Below are 16,188 nucleotides of genomic sequence, written 5' to 3' on the forward strand. Positions count from 1 at the left end.
CTGATGGACAGTGTATTCTTTATTCACAATAATTATATTCAGATCTGCCATACACAATTAATTCTCCACCAAAAGAAGAGCACAACAGCACTGCACTGTTACCCACTATGGTCAGCAACAACAAGGTGTACCATGGCCTCACGTCAGGAGCCACTGAGGTGTCTCATGATTTCAAAATCATGTTCTCTGGGGCTTATGTTTTGAAGTCTGTGCTCATCTGAAAACAGAGCTAAACACTTCCTTCAAAAAGAAAATGACTGGGAAGTTGAGGTTCTTGTACAGCAAACTTCAAGTGGAGCCCATGGTTTTAAGGAAAACAAGTATCAAGAGACATGGTAAAACCCTTTAAGGTAGCAGCTGGTTTGCCAAACCATGGAAGAAAATAACACAAGAAAATGTTTGACACAACAGTGACTGTCACAAAGTACAAAAGTAAAATGCTTACTTGTGCCCTAACTGCAGCATAAGCACTTCTTTATCTACACTTACACTTGTATAAGATTTAGAAAGAGTAAGTCCCGTGTAATACCCACCTGAGTCTCATCTCAGCGAGTTTCTGCTTCTTCTAAGGTATACCCATAGTAGTTTAGTTTTCTATGATGCTAGATTAAAAAGTTCTTAACCAAGTGTGTTATTTCAATTAAATCCTGCCTACTTCACTTATGTTAGTATTTTCTGTCTTCACTGGGACTGTTCTTGTGGTTCACACAGGATATGGCCTTGAGTGTGGGTGGCGAGTTAAGTCTTTTCCTTCGTGTCACTCAATCTTCTTTAAGTACTAGATTTAAAATCCTACTCATCCATTTTGCTAAGCTTACTAGCAGCATGTACAAGGCTTCATACTCATAAAAAAAAAGTCCTTACACACAGATGTTTCTGGAAGTACAGAAACCTGATTAAAAATAAAGAAAGAATGGATTGTGGGAAAAATGAAAAAATAAACATTTAAATCTAAATTATTAAGAAAATGCAAAGGCCTGAAGCTGCAGAGACACAGAAGACAGTCCTTTGAAATATAAAAACAGGATGTCAAAGCCTAAATGAAATATTAGGCCACCATGGTACAAAAGACAGCCATACTTCCCTCATACTGTTAATGTTTTAAACTACTTATCATTACCCTGAATCAGATTTTATCAAAAACAAATTTTCAGAAGTTGAAATGTAATTAGTTTCACTTCTATGTTTCATAATTTAGATTTCCCACCATATTCTATCCCAAAAAAATAGCAGCCTTGGATTTACAAAGACACTAGTTATTTCAGGACCACAGAACACATCTGTTCTTGAATGAAGCAGATAAATAAAGCTAATACCTCTGCTTTAGAGAGACACTCTTAAATACCCTATTATATAATTACTGTGTAAATTAGCTGGTCAATTAAATGGCAGAAGTGCTGCAATTATGGTTGTGGCATTCAGAAGAGATCTAGTTTGAGCAAGCAAAGACAAATCTCTAAAATTTTTAGACCTTGCAGACAGTTTCAATACACAAACTTCTCATCTAGGCTAATAAATATCTTGCACACATGTATCACCACCAAAGACTGACAAGATTTAGCATCAAGCCTACAAAAGTAGGTGATAATTGGAACCATGCCTGCCTGCTGATAACATAAGTTCATTTACAGATAATATGTTTCTCTGTAACCTGATAGTGTTCATGCAACATTAAGATTTTCTGTAGCCTGTACTGATATTAAATCATCTCCTGCTGCCCCAGGACAAGGTAGCTACAAACACTGTTTTTATGCTGAGATGGTACACTTGATCCTCTTTTAAACCCCAGCCAGTACTCTTACCATGAACTGACATTATGCATCCATCCCTAGCCTGCCTTCTACACCTGGAAGGCTTTTTGTATCTGAAGGCAATATACTGGTGTTTCCTGGAAATGTTCCAGATCCAACACCAATGCAAACTTCTGTTGGTATCATCATGGCATTTCTTTGTGTGTGGAAGAGCACTTGCGGCTGAGCAACAGCCAGGGATGCAGTAAGCAGGCCAAAGAGCAGTTCCCGTCTCTTTTTTGACCTCTTATCAAGGCTGTCAGAAAAAAAACAGAGCAACTGATTCAAAATCAGCCCCAATGGTTTCCTCCATCCCTGCAGGCAATTGGCAATTTCTTTTTCAGCTTCATTTCAAATTCTATTTGCCCTGTTTTCATGCTGCAGCTGCTTCCGCAACTACAATGGATGTTACAAATGCTGACTCAAGAGCTTATTTTCTTTTGTTGCTGTTCTTTTTGTCTGGTACTAGAGACACACCTCCTCTTTCCTGGTGCAAATACCACTCGCTCTCCACATCATCCTTCAATCTGTTGTTTCTAACGACAGCCAAGCTAGCATAATTGTCAAATACAGGTTGTGCAGAAGAATTACCGCTTTGGTATCAATAATTAGTTATTGGTATGTACTACATTACAAAATTACAAAAAATTACAAAACATTAACATTTGACTTCTCTTACCAAGCTTTGACTCAAACTGAAATACAGTTTAATGCAAAGACAAAACAAAAACAAAAAACAAACAAAAAAAACAAAAACAAACAAACAAAAAAAGACAACACTAAATTTAAGCCATTGTCAGATTAAACTAGAAGCTCTAACCTGTTTCAGAGAGAAATGAATGCATTACCAGGTATAAGAGATAGAAAAGGAACTTTACAATGAGAATGTGCATCAGATATTCTCCATATTCATCAGGGACAGAAAATAATGCTATATTGTAACTGAGAAAATGCTAATTTAACATTAGCAAAGACTTGTATATTGCAGAAACAGTAATCATTGAACTGACTACCATTGATATACATAATTTTGGCTCTATATTAACATACAGATACATGCACAGACATTTCTGTTGTCTTTTCAAGAACAAAAAACTCCTGCCCAACTTTTTTTTTTTTTTTTTATATGTTACATTGAAATATTTTTTTGCTTATGCTACAATTATTCTTGACCTCCATATATAGGTGACGATTAGAGGCCAACTACAGCAATTCTTTAACATTGTTACAGGACAAATTATTTTTCCCATATCAGTGAAAAAGCTGCAAGAGACAAAGAGGGTAGAATTACAGGTCATGTTATCTAAAGTGAAAGAGTTCTTAAGTGTGGAATATAATAGTCCTCTACAGGTAGAACAAAAGAATCGAAAATACCTGTAGAATGATGAGCTATCAGCACTGGGCCTGATAAAGGAAGAAATATACATGTGTATATATATTTCTGTTTGTATATATACAAACAGACACCTAATGCAGCAAAGAGGATGCCAATTTAACTTTGAAACAGGAGATGACTGAAAGGTCAAAGTAATTAGCTCTATCAACATTATCAACATAATACACGTATACATATAAAATTAAGACTGCAACTCCTGAAGTGTGTTGCCTTTTTTTTTTTTTTTAAAAAAAAGAAGAAAGGAGGAGGCAGGGTACAATTACAGTATTAGGTACAGTTACTAACAGCGTAATATGAACTGCAAAGTGCATTTTAACATTCCATTTTGTTGCATAAAATCAAGGAAGTATGCACTGCAACCGATTAGAAGTATAACAAGGCAAAATAGTCCCTTAAATATCAGACAGTCAGGGTGAAGCTTCACTATCCTAAAGAGTCGGAGCACGCAAGTTTCAGCCTGAGCTTATAAACATAGCTAAAATGTATCCATAAAGGGATACATCAATGACCATCAGAAGTATTTAGTGGAAGTTAGATGGTAACAATGAAAGTGTTATTTTTCAACATATAAACTGATACTCCACAGGATTTTCCTCACTCTTCTAGGCACAGCGTTAGGCAGTGAGCAAGGTACAATGTACGAGGGAGCAGCTGATATTTTTAAACTCCCCCCAGAACTGTATGTACTGATCTTTGCTACAGTAAAGCTATCAAACCAGCCAGAGAAATTCTACATCAATGGAATATGCATTTATATAAGGAGGACTAGAAGACTTGCACTCAAGTTAATTACTCACCCTGCACGAATTTATTCAACACAGTACAGTAAATCTGGTGAACAGTAAAATCAACATTTTCTACTATGCCTTTAAGGTAAACATGGGTGACTCAAGAATAAGTAGCAAAACAATAAGCTGATATATTTAGTTTTTAGACAGGTCATGGGCCTGATCCAAAGTCACTCATTACAGTATAAATAAATAACAATTTCACTTAACAGAATAATTTTGTGAGACTTATGTCAGGATGAAGAACAATTCTATTATAAACAAACAGATGTTTAGTTTAGAAAGCTACCTGTTCATCCAAACAAAACGCCTCCAGCATCCTTGGCTGCTGAGTATACAGAATAGCCATGCAAATTCAGCGATAAGATCAGTTTCATGCAGTTTCATTCACATGCATCATTCAACAGGCTCTCAGCCTGCCTGTGCTTTGTATTGTTGCACTCTGCATTACTAATAAAAAAAAAAAAAAAAAAAAAATCAAAGGAAAGCTTACCTGTGCCAGAAGGACTACCTCTATGCCACTGATTTTGAAACAGAGCTATTATGTGCAGAGTTCACAGAAATGCACTCTGGAAACCTCAACTGTTAGCAGTTTAGCAACATGAACCATTTGGGCAAATTCAGCCAGGCCAGGCGGTACCTGTTTTGGTCTTGTTAATTTGCTATTTTTCCTAGAAGTTCAAGTTTCATCTACATTCAGCAGAGAACTTGGAGTGTTTTATCCCCTCTGTGCTTTGAAACAGGGACTTGAATTGTGTCTACCTCATACCCACATGCAAAGCAATGTCTGCTCATCCCAGCCAACATTAACCCAGATTTAGCCTGATTTATAAAACTCCTTAAAATCCCCACTTCAGTATGTTGCATCAAGATTTCTTTCAGGCTGTAGTCTTCCATTTCACTTGGATGAAGCGTGCAACTGTCTAGAATAGTGAATGGCAGGCAAACTCGAGCTCTGTAATTGCTCTTTGCAGCCTCTGGTGCCGAAGGCTGAGAAGGAAGGTCACCTGTTCCTGGTCTGCTGAGACCCGCAGCAGGTCCCAGCCACCACTCTGCTTCCCTCTGCCTCACCTGTGTCACTGCTGCAAACTGTGGTATGGACGAGCACACGGTCACCAACTCAACTACCTGAAACTCAATCTCAACTACCTGAAACAGTGACATTTCTGTGACACTGGGATGCTGAGATAACGCAAATCAATACCACGAGCCCTACGGAGCTGTGCGCAGTAATGAGTATTTTCTCACATCAGTGGTATTTGCTAATGTTTATAAGATACAGTAACTCAGAACACACTAGTTGCCATGCGATTATGCAAGTAGCACAGAACAGCAAAGTTAAATCTATGTGTATTGGTAATATAGAGTATCCTGGGCTCTGCATATATCCTAACAAACCACTTCCAGATGAAAAAACTGTACACACAACATTGCATCCATACAACAAGCAGCTTTTGGTTTAGGACTTGAAAATAATAAGCACATCAGTATTAGAAATACAGATTTATTTTGTTTTTCCCACAGATCCCTTGATAAGAGACAACATTTCGGTTTTTAATACAAAAACAAAACATCCTTTAATCTAAAGCAAAGTCACCACAGATTTGAGAAAATACAAGAACTGCACTTTATATTTTGCTTAATGAAAGCTTCCAGATGAGGAATTTTGATCTCTCTGCACTTAGTATGTAATACAAATATATCACCTTTTCAACAAATTAGCAAGAAGAGAATCTTAGTATAGAATACAAAATACTAAACAGTTGTGTCATAATAAGCAACAAATTAAGGGACTTGAATAATAGAGTTTCCCTACAGAATCTCTGACATGATTAAATTCAAAGAACTCTGATCCAAACTGAAGGTCAGATACAGTGAATGTGCTTAAGCAGCACATATTCTTGATTTTATTATGTATAACCTTTGTGTTGGTGAAAGTTCACTAACCCCGTACACATCATACTCAAGCTTTGCCAGGAAAAGCACAGGCACGTAAGGAAAATGAAAGTAAAGTAGGAATTTGCATGCACTCAAACCATAAATCTAAATTACCTTTGATGCTATCTAAATCTTCTTCTTGGTCAATTTCAAATATTTCTAAACATTTCTTTCAGTCCTCAACAACACAAATATTTAATTGGGAGAAGATTACAAAAGACACAAGGACTTTATAGTTAACAAACATTGCAACTATCCACACTGCAACTGGCATGGTATTTCTTCCAAGACTGGAGCAATCTGCCCTTGTTTAGTGCTGCTGTATCACTGATGTGGTTAGTGTAATCACAAGCGTTCCTCAAGGACGCAGTTGCATATCTCACTGTATGCATGGACAATCATTGAGGCATTCACTATGGGATTTTTAAGTAAGATGTTTGGATTTTCAAATAAGAAACTCTTGCATCCAGTGATAAAATCCGCATACCATAATAAGGACATGGAAAAACAGGCAGGAACAGTGACAAGAGAACTGGGACTAGAAAACAGCTGTGGAAACAGAAGCTCACATAGAAGACCTTTTGTTGAATACATTCTAGAACAATTGTTCCCTCCAGTATATTACAAAGTTCACATTTATAGAAACCACTCGGACTGTAATACATGTATCTTTGCTGGTGTGGTATTAACCTTCCCAATTTTAATCATTTTTTGTGCTGCTTTAGCATCCACCATACTATCAAAAGCCTAGAATAATTTTTACCTTTCACCAATACAGTTAAAACTAGTGGTCACAAAGGAAATTTGGAAGTCCTGTTATAAAACTTGAAACTTGCAACCTGTATGGCTTAGTTATGGGAACCCATTTTCACTCGGGTGCTTCAAATATATACCTTAGTTACAAGTAGGGCAACTGCTATCCACATTTACAATCACATGCATTTGTAATGAAGAATTTTATTCACTTTGAGCATTAACATGTTTTCCTCAGCTCAAGAACACACCCAAGCCTGCCCATTGTAACTCAAAGTAGCATTAACATAAATGAGGTAACCCCATCAGATCATCTTATTATCCAAGCTTAAAGGCATTTTGTTGTTGTTGTTGTTTGTTTTTTTTTAACAAAAATTAAATATTTAAAGGCACTGTTTAGAAAGCAAACATCTTTTTTTTTTTTTTTTCCTTTCTATTTTAGAGGTGGCAATGTCTGTATTTCAAGCTATAGGTGATTACAGAGCTAGCTTCAAGTTGATCAGCAAGGTTCCAGGAGTTCACACTTGGGTCAGGCTAGATTAAGGTGACTTGGTGGAAGAAGCCGCTTTGTTTGTGTAAATACTATCATGTTTACTGTTTAGAAAGCATAAACACCATAATGTTTACACTGGCCCCAAACGCATTTGACTGATCCCTGAACAGAAACCACGTATGTCTTTCTTTCAACAAGTTCAATCCATTCAATAGACTACTTCACACATTATGACCTTCTCTGTGATCTCCAGTGATACCACCCACATCAGCCCTACAGATGGATCATTTGGTACTCTCCAAAAAGCAGTTCATTGCACTGAAAGCCACGTCCCATGCCGACTAGCTGCTTGGCTTCCTTGCACACATGTGTGCCAGACCCTCCTTCCTGAAGCGCCTCCGTAGGGCCCAGCCATGGCACCCCTTGTACTTTGCCCGTTCTGCATCATCACCTCACCTCTGGCCTCGTCCCTATATCCACTGGCCTCACCCATGGAAATGTCTCCGCTCATGGCATTTCAGTGCAGCTACCTGGTATTCCACCAGGCAAATGCACTCTTCTGGAAGGCCAGAATCAATGCTTTGCAATTAGGAGATGAACAAAATGTCTGGCAAGAACATCTACGCAGAGGTACTAACCAGAGAGAACTGCGCTGAGAACTCTGAACACACCCGGCCACAGGCAGAAGGAAAAAAAGCTGCAACAATTAACATGAAGGCAAAACCAAACTTTGGAGAGGGAAGCTGGTGCCTCACAGGGTGCCACCAAGAACGAGGAGTCAACCCGGGATGAGCCAACAAACACAGCCCCCACAGCTTGGGGTGCCAAACCCAGAAACACTGCTGAACCCAGAAACCACAGCAAGGCGCGTACCTCCTCAGACCAGAGCATCACAGCAGCTTCACCACACAAATTCACGTTAGATGGAAAATGTCTATCATTAACATACAGAAAATTTGATGAGAAATTAGGAAACAGCTTGTGATAAAACCTATTTGGTTACCAGTCACTGCTGTGAAAAGTGATTTTTTTTAATGTAAATTTGCTTTTACTGTCACATTTCACTAAAGCAAACCTCACTAAAATATAAATGGAAAGACTACACTAACAGAAGCACGTTGCTTCAGGCACTCTATCCTGAAGTCATTCTTTTGTGCCTTGGCTGACATTACATATCAAGTTTACAACAGCAAAAGGAAGTGAGTTGAAAGACACCACCAAATGATACTTAATCTCCTCCTTTTTCTGGCTAGGTTTATGCACACACAGCTTTTGCTAACACGGAACTAAAATTATGAATAAAAATGTCATTATTTTATACCAAATTCCAGCATAAACAGTCTGTATATTTATTTTTTGGTTAGGAAAGAAATGCTGAATTTCTTACCGAAGTAACTGCATCAGTATGAAATTAGGCTATGACACAGCCAAACGTGTGCTCGGAACTCAGGATTTGCTGACGGGAATCTCATTTGACAGAAAAGCTTTCTGGGTGCTCCAGTACTCTACAAATGAGATCTAAAACTTGTGGTTATGCTTTAATTATTCCTTCATTTGTTTATTAAATTATAGCACTGATAGTTAATTACTAAACAGAAAAATTAATCAGAAGCAATAATCACAATCCCAAACTTTCAAAAAACAATCATGAGTCATAGCCTAATCTATTAAACTATGAAATGACAAAGCATTTTAAAATTATTAATCTGGAATGACATCTGCCTTCTGTTTTCAGACATTTCACATTACTCTCATTAACTTTTAAGCTTTGTCTGTAACCAAAAGGACTAGAAATTTGTTTCAAAATTAATCAGATCCTCACATAAATTCTCAACTCCATGAATCACAGGTCAGGGAGCATCTTCAACAGAAAGTTCAGGCAGAGGATGAGAACTGATAGTAGTGTTAAAGTCACTGACTCACCATCTTCTGGTCTCCCCCTAAACTACAACTTAAGTATTACATTTCCGAAAGGGATAGTGCTATTACAGTCCAATAGTTGCAACTTCACTCTGATCCACCTTATTTGCAGCAAGGAAGCAGAAGTAATCAGGAACATTAAAATGCAGCAAGTAGCATGGCTTTACACTACCTACCTGCTTCTAGCCCAGCAACTGTCAGTACCCATCTCATAGCTCAAATCATTTTACTCTTAGCCAATTGCAATTTCGCAGATTACATACGTGCTTCAGTTTTTCTGAGTTTGTTGGATCTTGCATTTCAACTACTACAATCAAAGCACACTCACCTTACCTGTTTAATCCGTTAATAATGCTACTGATGTTTTCACGTCTTGCAAAGGCTTTCAGTTCTTGTCCCAAGCCTCTATTTCCTCCAGATTTCTCTATTTCCTCCAGATTTGGGGCTGTTTAAGAGGTAGGGCACACCTTACTCCTTGTTCTTTGATGAGGAATTTATCCCTCCATGCTACCTATAACTTAAGAAAATACATCTTTTTCTTAAGCCAACTGGAATATCACTAATCATTTTTCTCTTCTCTAAGTGTGAAAATAGCATTTAGTTAGCACCTAAGTGCAAAAGCAAAATTATGAACAAAGCTATCAGTGAACAAGCCTACAAGGCAGAAGGGGATAGAGCTCTTAGCACAGCCAACACAGCACTCGCCAGGACAGCCCTGCCCTTGCCCTGCTCTCTGCTGGGCTCCAGGCTGGAGCCTCAGGTCACTGCAAATACTGGAAATCCAGCCCAGAGCCACAGGCTGACGCTAACTAATGAACTTAGTTTTAAGGTCACCCCAGAAGTTAATCATGTGAAGATCATTAAGGGTAACAATACAAATGCATATTCTTCTCCTCAGCAATTCCGTTCACATCCACAGGTGTTTTAGACAGTAGCTGACGGCAGTCACTGAACAGCATGGGAGCATATTGCGTTAGCAGAGTGTTCTTAAGTTTTCATTAATTATCAGAGGGCAACATGGCCCTCTGTTCCCTGCTAATTCCTCGTTCAACTCTCCATGGTTCAAAAGATTATTAGAAGATTAGACTGATCAGCTACTATACTACAAGCAAGCCAGGATTTTCTGTCATGGAAAATTCATAGGTTATTTTTGTTTTGCTTTCTCCATTGGTCAAGCTAGAGAGAAAAGGATGGTCTTCTACAATACATGGCAAAAGCGACTGGCAGCATGTCAAAACCTGTCAGAGCCCACAGTAAATGCTGCCCACTGGTGAGCTCCCGGCCTTAAGGAGGCACGCTTGCTGCAGCGGAGCATAAAGCAGCCCAGTGGTAGGGCGGCGTGAACGCTTGTCTGTACAACTAGAAGAGGATCTGGAGAACACAAAGGTCGTTCGCTGGTACTGTTGCTCTTAATTAGGCCAGAAGAAAATGTACAGTTGTAGCTGCCAACTGTCATTTTAAATCATGTTTGGAAGAGAAAAAAATATATTTCTCCACAAATGTTGTGTAACTAAATTACTCAAAACCTCAGCCATGGCATTCGTATGGTTCAGAGACAGCTTCAGAGAAGATACCATTTGACCAGATAAGTTTGAGTATATCCTGTAAGACTTGCATGTCCTGCATTTGTACAAATCTAAGACAACTCTCTGGAGCTGTAAGTACATTACAAGGATTCAAAATATAAAACTGAAAAAATACTTTAAGTGAGCAGAAGGGCTGCTGTCGATCCATCAGCACTGCTTGATGGTAAGAAAGGTAACAGCATGATGCACTTGCAATAAGACAACAGAACACAACCTTTCCTTCCTGTTCACAACAAACCTTAAGATAAATGTTTAACCCTAAATCTTAATTTACTTCTGCACAGTTCATTAATGTGCTACATCCATTATCTGGAAAAAAAGTAAAATAAAATTTACAGAAATCAGGTTCAGAATATACTTCAGCTTTAGGTTAGGCTTTAAAATTTATTTCAGAAGACCTAGTTACATAGCTAAGACTTTTCTGTAGCCAAACTGAGCTCTTATTCTAAGCCAGAAAAAAAAAACACCTTGAAGATAAAATATTATATTAGTGAGTACTAATTATTTGAATAGCTTATGGATTTGACATCATGTCAGATCTTGACTTCAAGGCTAGCTAGCTCTTCTAAAGATAAGTTATAGCTTACTCAGGCATTCCAGATTTCCTGCAGCACCCGTTAGCAAAAGCCTGCCATCTGAGTTTTGTGGGAGTCCAGCCTAGCTCATGAAAATGATTTCTTGTGATCTCCAAGTCTATTAATCCTCTACTTACTTTGTTATGTTCAAGGGTTCCCTCAACTGTAGATTTACCTCCTAAAACACTATTTCGTCAACGCAACCAAGGAACCAGTATCACCAGGAAAAATGAGCAAAAAGCATCTTGGGGGTTGGAGGAAAGACTGCTACAAATCAGCCTGTCCTCAGCTCCTATCCATGCTGATTCAGATTAGTTTTAACACTTGTACTATCTGGGCATACTTTTTAGCTATCTAACCAATACGTTCCAGCAAGCTTTATACCACATAATAAAGCAGCCATCAGAAGTGTTTCCCCACTAACAGTTGATAACACGTCACTTGCAGGTAACGTTAGGCACTTGCAAGTGATCTTGTAGCCTTGCTCTTTCACATAGGTGGCATTGTAAGAATGCAAACCAGACAGGATTTTAGCACAGCTTAGTAATATATTCTAATTTAAACGCTAACACTTTATCTTGTTCTAGAAACATTTCATCTCATTTTATAATAACCATGACAGTCAGCCTGAAAGGTATAGTGTGACCAAACCGTGAGAGGCAACTAAAATTTTGCCAGGCTCACTTTTAATAGAATGGTTAGAAAGAAGAGTCAAAGTAATTCCCATATAAAATAATTCCCACTGCAATGGCATTTCCACTTGTACATTTTGGATAACGTTGATGAAACTGCATTTTACTTTATCCAACACATTACAGAGTTCTCAACACTAACTTATAGAGGATATGTATTTTCCATGTATGTTCAGTGATACATGATCCTGTTATTGCTGTATCTGCAGATATGAAATTCATTCGAAGAGTTGAAGATATATAGATAGCAATGATTAAGATGGGCAAGAATAGAAGCTTTTAGAAGGACTGTCCAACAGGCCTTGAATTAGTGAAGTAGTTATCTGTGGATACAATTCCAAGCAAATGATAACTCTTTTAAACCAATGAAATCATTGATAAGGCTTAAATTTATTCACATGTTATAACATTTTGCTAGTTCGGGATGTAAAAAATATTCTGGCCCACAAAATTGAATAGCTGATATAGATGACAACAAGCAAAGCAAAATAGATGTTTATATTCGGTTATGAATTATTTTCTCACTTAACTACATCATGATACCAAAGGGGAGAATGAAAGAGAAGATGTGGGATCAGAGCCAAGTCCTGATGCCAGCTATAAAATGGTAAAACTCCCAGTAGTTTCAAATATATCTTGGTTCCATACATCAAGCTTGAAGGAAGTAGTAACACTGCAGAAGCAAAATATTCAGGTCAATGGCAATAGAGGATTTCTTATTATTTTCTATTGACCTACCTTTTGGTTAGGAAAGAACAGAATCACTTTTGCCTTTGTCATAAGGGGATAAATTCACCTATCAAGAAATAGCAAGACACATAGGGAAAAAATGGAAGAAAGGAAGACATGAAGCTAGAAGAAAGGCTTTATGAACAAGCAAGACAAAGGTATTCTAAAATATAAAAATTCCAGAACATAAAAACCTATGAGGAAACATCTCATTAGAAAAGAAACAGCTAGTTCCTGAAGCTCACGCAAATCCTTTAAATTAGCATTCAGGTAGATATAATCTTGTTGATAACATATGGCCTAATATTTCAGCTCTACTGCACGTTAATGCTTTTAATAACCCGTTCTGAAACCTACCAATGATTATTAACAAGTTGAAGGGCAAATATACTTTAAGTGAACTAAGCTGGGCAATACCAGGTCCAGCACCAAATTTTTTTCCTAGTACCTATTATTATTAATAAAACATCTGCAAGAGAACCCTGTAAGTGGGTTGATAATCCTTTTCCCATCAAAAGCACACATGTACAAGCACATGACCTGCTTTATGCATAATTTATTGCTGAGGCTTAGCAATACCAGCCTCACTGATAAGCAATTGTGATGTACTACCTTTCTTCTCCTCAGAAACCTGTGTGTAATAGCTGTAACTAAGCACATATGCAAAAAAATCCAGAAATTCATCAAGTAATTTATATTTAGAAGTACTGAAAAAGATAAAAAGATAGTAAGGTACAGAAGGTCACGACCGCATTTGGTATGAATCAAAGCTGAAGTCACGTAATCAATTTATCACAAAACAATATACCAGATAACAGAAGTCACCCTTCCTGTTTCATTTTACAGCCCTTCTTTAGTTGTGTAGCTACAGAGATACTTAAATATCCCTTAAGTGGTTTGATGTGACTATAATGCAGATCTGGTTCCATTAATAAACTAGATCGATCTCTTGATTAATATTCAACTTGATCTGACTAATACCAGTTTTGATTTTGTGTTAATATCCCTTTGCATACCACAATGTGATCACTGGTCAGCTGTTTGCCCAGTGAACGTCAAGAAAGCAAGAAACAAGTAGCAAAAAGATCATAGAATCACCTGAGCTGGACAGGACCCACAAGGATCATCAAGTCTAACTCCTATGTATACAGGCAACTCATTTTTATTTGCAGAAGCTGTGCACAAGGAAAAAAAACTCAAGTCATTGCTGCCTTGTAATAACACCAGATTCCCAAAGAATATATCACCTAACACACTCTCCAAATTACTCAAATGTTTAAATTTTGCTTCATCGATAGTCTTTAGCACTTAAGGAGGTTTATTTGCATAAAAAAAAAAAAAAATGCTTGCAGGACTAAGACTATCTAGATTAGTCCTTAACAGCATTTACTATTGCAGTTTTTTACCCATCTCATTTTTGCTTAATTCTTCCATTTACATTTTATTTTAAACCTTCAAAGCAATATTCAGGACCATGTATAATTTCAGCCTGTGCCCCTTCATTCTAGACAACTTGACTACATACCACAGGCACAGATTAAAACTAGAGCTTGCCGGAATACACGTTTTTATGGTTTCCATGAACAATGCAGTGTGTTCAAAGGTCAGCCAGCTAATCTGACAACCATTTTCATGGCTATATATGGAAATCTGACTTCAAGTAATCATACAATCTGGTGTGACTACAGCAGCCACACAAGTGATAAGCCCTAAGCACACCTTGATATTACATGAAACTCCTTGGGTGTTCAAGAGGGGCTTGGTGCGCCATCTTGGCTACAACTCCTCTGACCACCAAACCTGCCTGTGCAATGCTCGTGTCTCACAGTTCACGAGGGCATCAGGGAATGTGTGTGTGAATTTAAATGATCAATACAATTACTTGTATCTAGCTGCAAGAGACAGACAAGATTTAACTGGGGTCCCTATAGTGACACAGGGGAGCATCTCATATACATCCACAGAGCGGATGAGCCCCAACACAAACAGTACTTCTACCTCAGAATTAAATAACTGAGGGAATAAGACAACAAACACACTCTTGTGTTCTGTTCGTCCAAGGCAAAGTCAGTGTTTCTTAGCGTCTCAAACTAAGTACATTGACCTGCAGAGGTACATGGTAAAGAAGCAACAAAAGCAAAAACAGATAGAGACCTGGGTGTGGAAGCGTCACACAACTATTAAGTGATAGGACTACCCATGGGCAAGGGGAAAGGCAGCTTTGGCATAACTCCTGTTAATGCCCCATACACTGGATTTGATACTTAGCTCTACCTACCTGCATCAATTTCCCTGAGTTCTGCAAGCTGTGAGCTCTGCACACCCAAGACTCATTTAAAAAATGAGTAAAGAAAAAACAACATGGCCTAAGAGCACATGACTTTCATTAGCATCAAGTCACTCTCTCCAGCTGGAAAAACAGCTCCCTCTCCTTTCCATCTCTTCCCTCTCCATCTCCTGGGGGTAAAGATGACATTAAAAAAATGGGATAAGGAAAAAGCAAGGAGACAAACTAAGAGTTTATTGAGCTGCTTATTGCGTGCTCAAGAAAAGTAAGCAGCAAAACTGGGTGAATCTTTTGAGGGTTTGAGGAGTGCTAGGTTTTGCAAGTGCAAAATGTTTTCCAGGGAACATCCAGAAGACTTCTTGCCTCCTGAGGAGGCAATAAGGTCATTATGGGCACTGAAGAGTCTTCTAATACCCAGTCAGCAGGAAGAACTTGACAGTATTGCCCAGAATGGAATGGATGGGGCTTTGAAACCAGGAACAAACAGAAGCTTCTAACCTCATGCCCAGTGAAGGATGGAAAACAGCGATTTCCCTTTAGGGAAGTGCTATGAGTAGTTATTACAGCTGGGTGGAAAAAAAAAAAAAAAAAAAAAAAAAAAGCCTGAATTTGTAGTTTGTTAAACACTTGAAGGAACTGCACTTCGAAATTCTATAGCATTCTGCCTACGACAACTGACATCATGCCTACAATACCTATATTAATAGCATCTCACTGGTGACTTAGGAGACTTACATGCAAAAGTACTTTTGTTTTTTTCCAATTCAGCACTGAGCAAATCCCGCTTATGCAGTGTAAATGAAGAAATAACATCGTATAATACAATAACTTAATCCTATTTCTTCAGATTGAAAGCTGAAGAATAATACATCCTGTTCAGACTCCTCTACCGTCCCAGCAGGTGCCTCGCCATCTCTCCTAAATTTACCAAGGATTATGTCTCTGGGATTTTAACTCATCAAATTAGCAAGCAGTGCAAGTCACACCTTTCTTAGCCAAGAAGGCTTTCTTCCAAGCCTGTCTCATGCTTGGACGTTTGCATTCAGAATGCTGTTTTAAAGTTGTCTTAAGAAGTTTTTCTTGATCTGAATCACACAGAAAATTCTCTATTTAAAATAAAACCCAGACGGACCTGGTCTTCCCAGAGCATCAAAGCATTACTTAAAGCACAGAAAGCTGTATGGATTTTGCTTTCTCTCTAGAAATTACTCTTAAAAGGTAATATTTTATGAAGTCAGGTA

At 38.0% G+C, this 16,188-nt stretch overlaps 1 protein-coding gene across 3 annotated transcripts in view; it reads right to left on the minus strand.

Annotated features, from left to right (window-relative positions):
• PLS1 (plastin 1) overlaps positions 1–16,188 on the minus strand; it is a 40,678-nt gene that overhangs the window by 24,204 nt on the left and 286 nt on the right. The window contains exons 1-2 of one of the 3 annotated variants that reach the window (XM_084530271.1): positions 9,407–9,494; positions 8,546–8,663 (exon numbers count right to left, since the gene is read on the minus strand). The exons of 1 other annotated variant lie outside the window; for it this stretch is intronic. The gene's annotated coding sequence lies outside the window, so the exon portion shown is untranslated. Of the gene's footprint in view, positions 1–8,545; positions 8,664–9,406; positions 9,495–15,933; positions 16,038–16,188 lie in introns of those variants that run through there. One more of the 3 variants, XM_084530272.1, reaches the window with a different exon arrangement.

Source organism: Aythya ferina (assembly GCF_964211825.1).
Source record: "Aythya ferina genome assembly, chromosome: 9".
NCBI lineage: Eukaryota > Metazoa > Chordata > Aves > Anseriformes > Anatidae > Aythya > Aythya ferina.